The sequence below is a fragment of the Anopheles marshallii genome, chromosome 3, assembly GCF_943734725.1.
Source record: "Anopheles marshallii chromosome 3, idAnoMarsDA_429_01, whole genome shotgun sequence".
Lineage (NCBI taxonomy): Eukaryota > Metazoa > Arthropoda > Insecta > Diptera > Culicidae > Anopheles > Anopheles marshallii.
Window position 1 is genome coordinate 59,175,400 of NC_071327.1, and position 9,962 is coordinate 59,185,361.

Below are 9,962 nucleotides of genomic sequence, written 5' to 3' on the forward strand. Positions count from 1 at the left end.
TAAAGGATGGCTATATTCCCCAAGGGATCTTAGTTTCTCCCCCGTTTTTGAAGCAGTTGCCATGAAATGCGCTACAAATTTGTTATGTAAAAGAATGCGACACTTTATTCACCCGGCGACAAAATAAATGAAATAAAACATTGATCGTATCTAAAACAATAAAATCGCCCAACAAATGTGAACAATGTGCTGCCCACTTCCCAGTCGGGTGCTATACCGCTTTAACTATTGTGCATTATTCTTTACTACTCCTTACCGTAAGGAAGGAGTCCACCTTAATCACCTGCCAAGAAAAAAAGGAACTTCAGTTCGCACCCGTTCAAAAACGCAAACAAAAAACCAACGAAACAAAACTCATCAACAAAACGACGATGACCATGACAGGGCATGGCCGTGTAACGGTGCATGATCAGCGTGATTTTATGGCATGCATTTAAAGAAATGACACTTACGAACGCGGTTTTCGTTTCCCGTCGCCTAGCCTCCATTCCACAGCGACACGGTTGCATCTTCACGGTATTGCAACCTGCCCGCACGAAACAACCGACAACCAGCTGGCCAACAGCTGTTGATTTGCTAATTAAATCACCGCCAACAGCACAATGGTGCGTTAAAAGTGTTAAGGTACCCGGGGCATTTCCGTGACGGTTTTGTTTTTTGCCTACGTTTGCGAGACGTTATACGAAGAAGACCCGCCGAGATCGTAAAGTATCAAATTTGTGGATAAACTTTAAGCGAGTGTTTTTTTCTGTTTTTGCCGTTCGTCTTGTTTCGTGCATTTTCCCGCTAACGAAGCTCAATGAGCCGTTCATACACACACTCACACAGCGCTGGGAGACTTGGGGGTACCATTATCCAAGCGCCAAAGCACAAATATAATCCTACCAAACATGTGCCAGCCTGTGTTTATCATTTATAATCCCCTATCGAACGCTGGGAGACAACAAAACCTAAGCCCCGAATGGAGCGCATCTTTGCTAGAAAACAATAAAAAAAAAAAACCTCGTCGGGAAACAGACAACACCCCACGGAGGAAAACTGCATCACGCTGATATCGCTGGACGACGAAGCAACCTGGGCACCCCTTCTCACTGAAACACGACCATACACACACGAGTCGAGTGGAGAGGAAGGTAACGGAGGGGGAAACCAGAGTGGCAGACGAAAGAAAAAGCACCAATAAAAAATATATAAAACTATTTAAAATTTTTACTTGGCCAACCAAGCGCGGAAACAAAATGGCTCTATAGAAAAATTGTGTTGCACGGCATGGTCCCACCCGTGATCTGGTCGCCATGGTGCGGCCATCATCCGGCACCAGCGAGGCGGGGGTGAACCACTAACGATCGAGTGGGGGGGGGGGGTGTTGTTGAAAGGTGGGAAAGGAAGAGGAGCGGAAAGAGAAAATAACAAAACAAATGCACGCAACATAGTTTACAACATTGCGGCGTGTCGTGCGGCGTTTTGTGTCCAACGGTGCCATTGTTTTCCCCCCCGTGAGTGTGTGTATGCGTGTGCGAGATGTGTTCTGGCCGTTGCAGGTTTTGCGAAGCCTGGATTTTCAATGTCCCCACACCACCCATCGTGTCCCCCCGCGGGGGCCAATCGAAATGGCAATTTGTTTCAGGTGGAAATCCGCAACAAAAGGAAAGGTGAATTAACAGTGGAAATAACAAAAAAACGACACATACAACGCTCTCACACTGCAAAACACACATACACACACTGAAAGTCGTATTGGCTATAATATTTTCTTTTATTTGCACAGCACATTACTGTTATTGTTTTTTATTTTGCTGGGTAAGAGGTACGGTGCAGCAGTGCGGGTGCACTGTTCGCACTCATTTTTGTGGCCCTGATGATGCACCGGGTAATGCATTTCCTGCGCGTTGCGAATTAATTTCACCTGCCGGCAGCCTTCACGCGGTGCAACTGGACAACAACGGAGCGCGGACCGCGACTTGATTCGCTTGTCCACACGTTGGCGGGCCCGGACGTTACAGTGCGTGTCGAGATGGATCGGATTTCGGAACCAACTTGCGGTGCATCGGATGGCGGTAAAGCTGATTGTCAGTTTGTGCCCGCAATGCCCTGATTGCGCCAATAAAAACGGTGCGTCCCATTAAACGGTATCACAAGCGGGTAGGCTGAATCAAACCACTTTGTCCTCCCGAGTGGAGTGGGGAAGGAATTTTTAACGTAATTGTTTTTTTTTTTGCAAAGTAGGCAGCTGTTCAAGTGGGTAATTCAACACAATGAAGGATTTATCTCAATCTTAAAATTTTAGTTATTCAATTTGTAAAACTATCGTCTATATTGCGAAAATTTTATTGCATTTAGAAAATATCTAATAATCTGGGAATGTTATAACACGAGTTTATTTATTGCCAAAGATATTGAACTAGTATGAAAATTTAACGTTTTTGCTACTGAATCTGATTATGACCATCAATAGTTGGTTCAGGATTATGCAAATATGCATGTTGATCTTTTAAAACTTTGAAAAGTCTCCTTTTCTTTGCGGAACGACCGTCTTTGTCCCATATTAGGCACTAGTTAATCTAATCCATGCATTTAATACTGAGTCTTTTAATTATGATATTGAAGTGTGCTACCAATATTCTTCACAAATCTATAGATACACGAATGGATAAGCATCTGACCGTGAAGGATGCAACTTTATACGATCGTTCAAGAGACTTGAACATGTTTATTTAAAAGGCAAACAAGTTTTGACAGCATGTGTTTTTTGTTGCTCGAGCCAAAATATGCGTTACATTGAATCAAATTGAATTACAAATTCCTTGGGAAATCATTTAATACTTTTAATGCTATTGTCAAAAATTACACCTTCAGATTTTTGGGTAATTTTGAAATCAATATACTTTCTTGCAATTTTGAATAATAATGGTAAATTATTATTATTATTTTGAACCGGTGACATATATACAATCGTATCATAAATCACTAGGACTTTGTTTGAACTCAATGTCCAAACGTTGGAGAAACACAATGCAAATGTCAAACATTGTTTCGCATTCTGTCATCTACCGTTTACATGAAACTACTTCACACTCGGGAGGCTTTCTTCTTAATGCTGCCAATTAAAAGTCCTTGGTCGTGTGCCCTCGACCTAGCGTTTAACGGCGCTAGTAATAAACGTTGTCGGACAGGTGAAATGCATAAGCACAACCAGAAAAACCGCCAACCAGGCTAAAGCAAACAAAGCAACCCGTAGGTCAAAGTCTCCAAGGTAACCGGCAAAGGGGAAATAACTCACACCGAATGGAACGACGCAACGAAACATTCCAATGGTGTGGCTCAAAGAGCCACCGTAACGTCACTGTGGCAAGGACCTGTGGTAAAGAATGAGGGGAATTAAGTTTTAAAACCGACATCATCGCAGGACCCTCTCATTCACGTCATTAGCCAAAGTTATGGAAGGAAGAAAGCACCAAAAAAACAAAACCTCCGTATCACGTAAATGGGGATGATAAGCGAAAGGATCCCTTTCTGTTCCTGGTGCTACCTACCGTGTACGATGACCTCGATGCGAGACGTCGTCGACCTCAATCGACGAACCTTGTGCAGGATACCGGATCTTTAACGGAAGCTCGCAGGACATACGCCTGGAAGGATAAGACGAACGCTTCGAGCGCTCGCGTCCTTCGCAGCCGCCACAACGCAAAACCATTGGCAGGTGCAAGTATCTCTCACATATCCCCTACCGAACGGACCCTTTTGCGCCCTTGCGCTGATGTGTGCATTATATTTTTTAATTAATAATGATACGGTTGCTGCCATGGTTGTTCGGTCACATTTATCCTTCGTTCTTCGCCTTCCGTACGCACCGTGCCAAGGTGCCAATTGCCGGAAGGAACGATGAGTGGCGAATGCGAGTGACTTTAATAAATGACTTCGTAGCCACGTTCGTTCTGCCGTCTTGGGTTTGTGCCGCTGTTCCGTTGACTTTTGACAATCGAAAATAAAACGGCACACGGGGAGTAATTTTTTTTTTGTTCGTTGTTCCATTTCCACTCGATCGGGAGATTACGATCGCTCGAGAGTGGACCCATCCCTCCCTCTAACAGTGTCCGCAGGGGTTCGTTTTTTTTTTGTTGTTGTGGGGAGATAACCGTTTCCCATTCACCCCGGGGGTGATCACTTTACACGGCACAAAGGAGGAGGGTTGTAGATTGATATGGTTCTTTCGATGGCTCATTGGCTCGGCTGCGTGGCTTCCTTGCCGGTCAGCACCGAACCGGAACCGGACCACGGGTAGGCACGCTAAAGAAGATGCGCCCGGCAAACGCAGAACATCGGCAATTGCTGATCGATATCAGTGGAAAAGTAGCGTTGCACGATCGTGATCTCGTCCCGGTACTAAGTGTTGCGCGAGGAAACGAACCTTGACCGGGCGCCAAAACGATACCAAAAGGGAAAGGAGAACACCGTGCGTTAAGAGGGTCGAAGGCAAATGACATAAGACCATGTGCAATTGTACCAAACGGAATGGAAGTGTACGAGCGAGTTCTTAAATTACAAACAATGGGAAAAAAAGGTTTATAAACGCACTTTAAGCAAGTGGATAGAAATTTCTTTACATTTTCACAGCGTACAAAAATCGATTAGAATTAACTGTTCAGCCTGTACGGTAGAGTGGAATCAACCATGCTTAAGTCCCATTTTTTACACGCTCGCAATGTGTCCTTTTGCACCTTTTGATCCTTCGCATTCGCTGTCGCATCATTGTCACCAAACACTCATCGGGCAAGAACGCTGTCAACAACCCCGTTAAGGAGAAAACTTTTTTCTCTCCCCGACAGTGCGGGCAGTTAGACGAATCTTTTCCTGTTCCTTTTCCTAGATGTGGTTGCCCTTTTAAGTATCACGAAATGCAAATTTATCCTATCCCTTTTTGGCTACGGTAAAGTGTTTTCCACGGGGGCTTTACCAACATAAGACACAACTTTACCAGACGCCTGTTTCGGGGCCACTTCACTTCACAGCCATTTCAATGTTTGATCCATCGGTTTTTTTTTTGTGTCACCTTTTTTGCTTAGTTTTTTGCGTTTTTTTGCGTGGAAAAAAGGAGGAACCCAAAATATGTTGCCTCTGTTCGCAATTTGAGCCGTCAGTTAACGATCAGCGAGGGCATGATTTGCTGATTCTGAAGTTGATAAAGCGTTCGAAATGCTTTTTTAACCCTCGACCCAGCTTGAAGGTGTCAACATGAATGGTAGTTAATTCCTCCAAGATGAAGTTCTGCTCGTAATCGTTTTGTTAATAACAAATTTTGTTAATTTTGTAAATTGTTGTTGTTTATCCAAGTTCTTAAATAGCAATAGATAAAAACGCAAAACAATAATTTTAAATACAAAACGACAGCATAGTTACAAAAAAAATGTAGAAATAAAAAATTAAAGCATTGGAAAGTCAATATTGAAACTTAGTTCAAATTAGTTCGTATCAATTCTAACGTGGGTTAGTCCTATAAACAAACAGAATTGTCTGATACCGACAAATCATTCTTGGCAAAAGGGTGCCAATTTTGTCAAGAACTCGAGGAGCATCTACCGTACCAATAAGCCATTACCAGGTTACCAAACATAGTCTGAGCATTCTTATGCCTTTTTGATAAGATTTTAAGACCTAACAAGAGGCAGTGCGCTGGACGGTGGCAGCAAATTTCTATCAATCGACGGTAGTTTACGTAACACATGCCTAAACAATTTTCGTTGACTAGCTTCGAATCTATTGAACGATAAAGAGATATGAGGACACCATACCAGGTGGCTGTACTCCAGGACAGATCTTGCTGTAACGCATGCAACGAGTCATTAAAAATTCAGGCCATCTTAAATGTAGTGCTCCAATTTTGCTCGAACAACTAACAATGTTAAATTATGTAACATCTTAGCCCCAGAATGGACAGTCGCGCAAGTAATAAATCACCTATAAAATAAGCTACTTCCAGGTTCTTACGACAAGAACAGCAATGAACACATTCTCGCTTTACATAATAAACCCATGCAGAATAGTTTTCGTACCCACAGAAACGGCCAATTCGGTGGTTTATATTCTGTTCTGTCTCACCATTTTCTTTTACACCGAACCTATAAAGCTACTACTTTTATATTCCACCCGAAGTTTATCCGCAATGTTCGGGTTTTATGTTTATGTCTTAATTTGTCTTGGGCCGCACTCTGCGTTCGACAAGATGCACCCGGGGTAGGCCGAGTGCGTGCGTTGTGTCCGCCATCCAACCGCAAAAAAAAAGCCCCACCGGAACCGGCGCACACATTCGACAGACAATTGCTCATTTCATATTTCCATTTTTACTGTAAATTAAAAAAAGAGGTTAAACGACGGCCTTTTACGGCCGTGTGTGAATGATTCACACGCTGGGGAAAACGGGTACGGGTGCGGGGGAATGGGGATGGGACAGAATGTAGCGGAAAAACGGGAAGAAAAATCGTAAAAGCAGCTAGGCACTTTGGTGTACAAACAAGGGCCTTCATCAATGTCGAATACGCGCCCATGCCCGTATATAGCAAATAAAAATCAAATTAGAAGGATAATATTCCGCTCGTAAAGCGTTTGTTTCGGCCACCACTACAGAAGCAAAACAAAAAATCTCCCCCGCCCATTCCTATGCTGGGTTGGAGTTCCCTTCCCCGAGAAACGGTGAACGAGTGGAAAATAAAGGCATGCTTAAGGCGTAATCTTCCAAAAATAAAAATACTTCGATACGGCCACAGTCATGGTCGCCGTGTAGCGTATCGCGGCTTCGCTGCATACTATTGAAGCAATTGCGTTGCCATACCCATTACAAGCCGTGGAGTGGGAAGTGGGGTCGGACCAGCGCAAGAGATTAATAAAAATTTTATATTTTACGATCAAAGTCGATCGTAAAAGCGACCCAATCCGCAACGGAGGGCTTGTTGGTTAGTGGAAGTGGGCAGGCAAAAAGGGGAAAACATCAACGGAAATCTCTAACCGCAAGCCGTAAACCTCCGAACGGCATAAATTGTATCCCGAGCATAAGGAATAAGCACAAATTAATTAATACTAAGCGCGTGGACCGTTCGCGGCGCTGTCGCGGTAGTACGGGCCCAGTCACAACCCAAAGACGTTTGTAAATTTATCCGAAAACACATATTACACAGCCACCGGGGAGGGAAAACCCGAACAGTGCTGTCCAATCGTTCAATAGCACACCCAAGGACACCGAAGGGCTGGCGACACACGAGCATCGAACGATGAAAACCCGATGGAAGGAGCAGGCAGTTTGCTAATCTTCTCGAAAGCTTTTTATTTGCGGTCGTACCCATAAAACGTCCCTGCCGCCGTTTAGGGTCGTTGATAGTTTCTAATTCAATATAGATAGTGGCATAAACGCATGCGGCAGATTTATTGCCCATCTGCTTGCCGGAAAGCAATGAATAGTTTCCTTTTTGGGGCTAATAAACCGATGTGTTTGTGGTAGAAGGGAAAGAAAATTTGGAAGAAATAGTATTTCTTTGCAAAGCGAGTATTTTATAACAAGTATACTAAAAAAACATTGCTTCTTCTTTTTGCGCACTACAACCTCAAGAGGTTTAGGTCTGCCATTTCCGTCTTTCTTCCACTTTATTTTCTCAAAGCAGTTGTACAGTCAGTATAAGTAACAAAAAACATGTTGAATTAGAAAAAAAAACAAATCTAACAGATATGCATGTTTTTATTCAACTAATTCTTTTTATATAAAAAAAACTCTCCGCCCAACGTGGGGCTCGAACCCACGACCCTGAGATTAAGAGTCTCATGCTCTACCGACTGAGCTAGCCGGGCTTGTACAGCCGTGCGCATCTATTAATATCTTTCTGTCCGTTTCATCTTCATCAAGTGCGTTGACTGTCTACGTCGCACAATAATCATTTCCTCTAATTAAAACACACTTGTACGAAAGTCTTCAAAACACCCAATCATCGCTTACCGCCGTATCAAGGGCGGTATCACGCGGGTAATCGTAAAATTTGCATCCCATCCACCGAACAGTTTGCCGCAGCGAAGCGTTCTGGAAACGAAACACCCCGAAAAACCCTCCCCTAAATGGGGTGCTTTTGATGTATGACATCTGATGTTTCATCGTGATAAAAATGAAACATTACACTCAACGCAACCAATTACCTAGGTACGGGTCTCCCACCTGACCAGGTATGGGGTGGTTGGGGTTATAGTGCGTTTATTAAAAAAAAAAACGTGTATGAAATCTTGAAAAATATCATGATCTCTTGCCTCCTGCGCTCTGTTACCCCGGTTACGGTGGTACTTGCGCTGGGGTGGGAGGGTTTTGCGGATCGAAGGTCCGGGTGCGATGTTGCGTGCGTAGCAACCATCAAGATACTTGAGCACACAAAGTCACAAAGTTATATTTACCAAAGGTCTATTGCCTAGTGTAAGTGTTATTTAAATTTCTTACCAACGCTGTTTTCCATCCCTTTGAATGGTGTTGGCTTTGGCAAACTTTTTTGCTTGCATTTTTTTTTAGCTCTTCAACACAACACCACCCGGCGATCAAGGTGAGAGGAAAATCTTCCGCACACAGTAGCAAAGCATATTCGTTATCTTAGCTGTTACCGTTACCGTGTGTTAAGACCGTGAGTAGTGGGTAAAAAGTTCTTCACCGGCATTTTGAAGGAGCGCTCTTCGAGGGGTACTTCGGTAAATGAACTCCACTCGAACGGCGAGCTGTCAAAGATGTCAAAGAAAAATGAGACTTCCAGCAAACGGACGTCATTAACCGCAGCCGTAGATTCATCCCGTTCGTACCTTTGGCCCGAATTAATTATCACAATCGCACCAACGCTCGTGCAAAGGATAAAACACATCCTACACATCCTGGGAAAAAATCCGTTTGCCGGGTGAATCCGTAGCTGCATACGATTGTGGCCGCGTGCATTCGTAACACGATAGGGACGTGCTTATCGGGCACGTTTGCGCTGATCATTAATGTAATGGTATGTACATGTAATCCGCAGACGCAGAATCCTTGTTCCTTGTTGCACTCGCAGCCGTATCCGGTGCTGGTATCGGGCTGACTTGTGACATTTGAACAAGTTCTTGCCAACCATCAAGCAAGATCGGCACAATGTTACGCTCTTTGCGCTAACAAACCTGCCTATTGCAACGTTTTGGGTGGGTTTCTAGCGGGTCGGGGATGGTCGAGTGGACTTAAACACATTAACCTCCGAGGGATTGACGAATCGAGAAGATAACAGTTGGGAACGGGAGAGCTAGACGTGGAATCCTAGTAAAGGACCCCAGCAAAAAGATGAACCGAGAAGTAAAAGGGAAGTTTCTCCAAAGGATACACTCTGTGGCTGTTGGGCTGTTGGGCAGGGATGGAGGACAATCAAGTAAGGAAGGAAACGAAGTAAGAAAAAAAAACACCCACTCACTCACAGTGAGAGAAACAGCTTCGATGCAATAAAATTTCATGAATTATTCAACAGTGATGGGATATTTATTTTTCTTTGTTAGGACACAACACACACACACGTGCAGCCGATGACTATTTCCACCAACCCAAAACGGGAAGTGGGAAGCTTTCGAAGCATTGAAGCATTTTCCCTTTTACTCAACTCCTTCACACGCTAGAAAGTGGTTTTTCCCGGAAAATTCGGTAAGCTTACTGTGCCGGGGGGGAGGAGGTGAAAAAATGGCGAAATTGGACACTGCCGGGGGAACTGGGAAATGGGACTTCATTCGATGCTTTCGATGGACCCGAAAAACCCGAAACACAAACGAATACCGGATTTATCTGTCCCAGAACGAAAATCATGAAGACGGCAATGATGATGATGATGATGATGTGATAATGTTGTGATGATGTTGGCTCCGGGATTCACTTAAGAAAATGGGAACAAACCCCCGTCCATCCCATCGCCCTTCTGCCGCCTCCACTGGCTTGTTAACGG

General features: G+C 44.0%; 1 non-coding gene across 1 annotated transcript; it reads right to left on the reverse strand.

Annotated features, from left to right (window-relative positions):
* Positions 1-7,760: 7,760 nt before the first annotated feature.
* On the reverse strand, positions 7,761-7,833 carry Trnak-cuu (transfer RNA lysine (anticodon CUU)). Its single transcript has one exon. It is a non-coding gene; the product is annotated as a tRNA-Lys (tRNA).
* Positions 7,834-9,962: the final 2,129 nt, after the last annotated feature.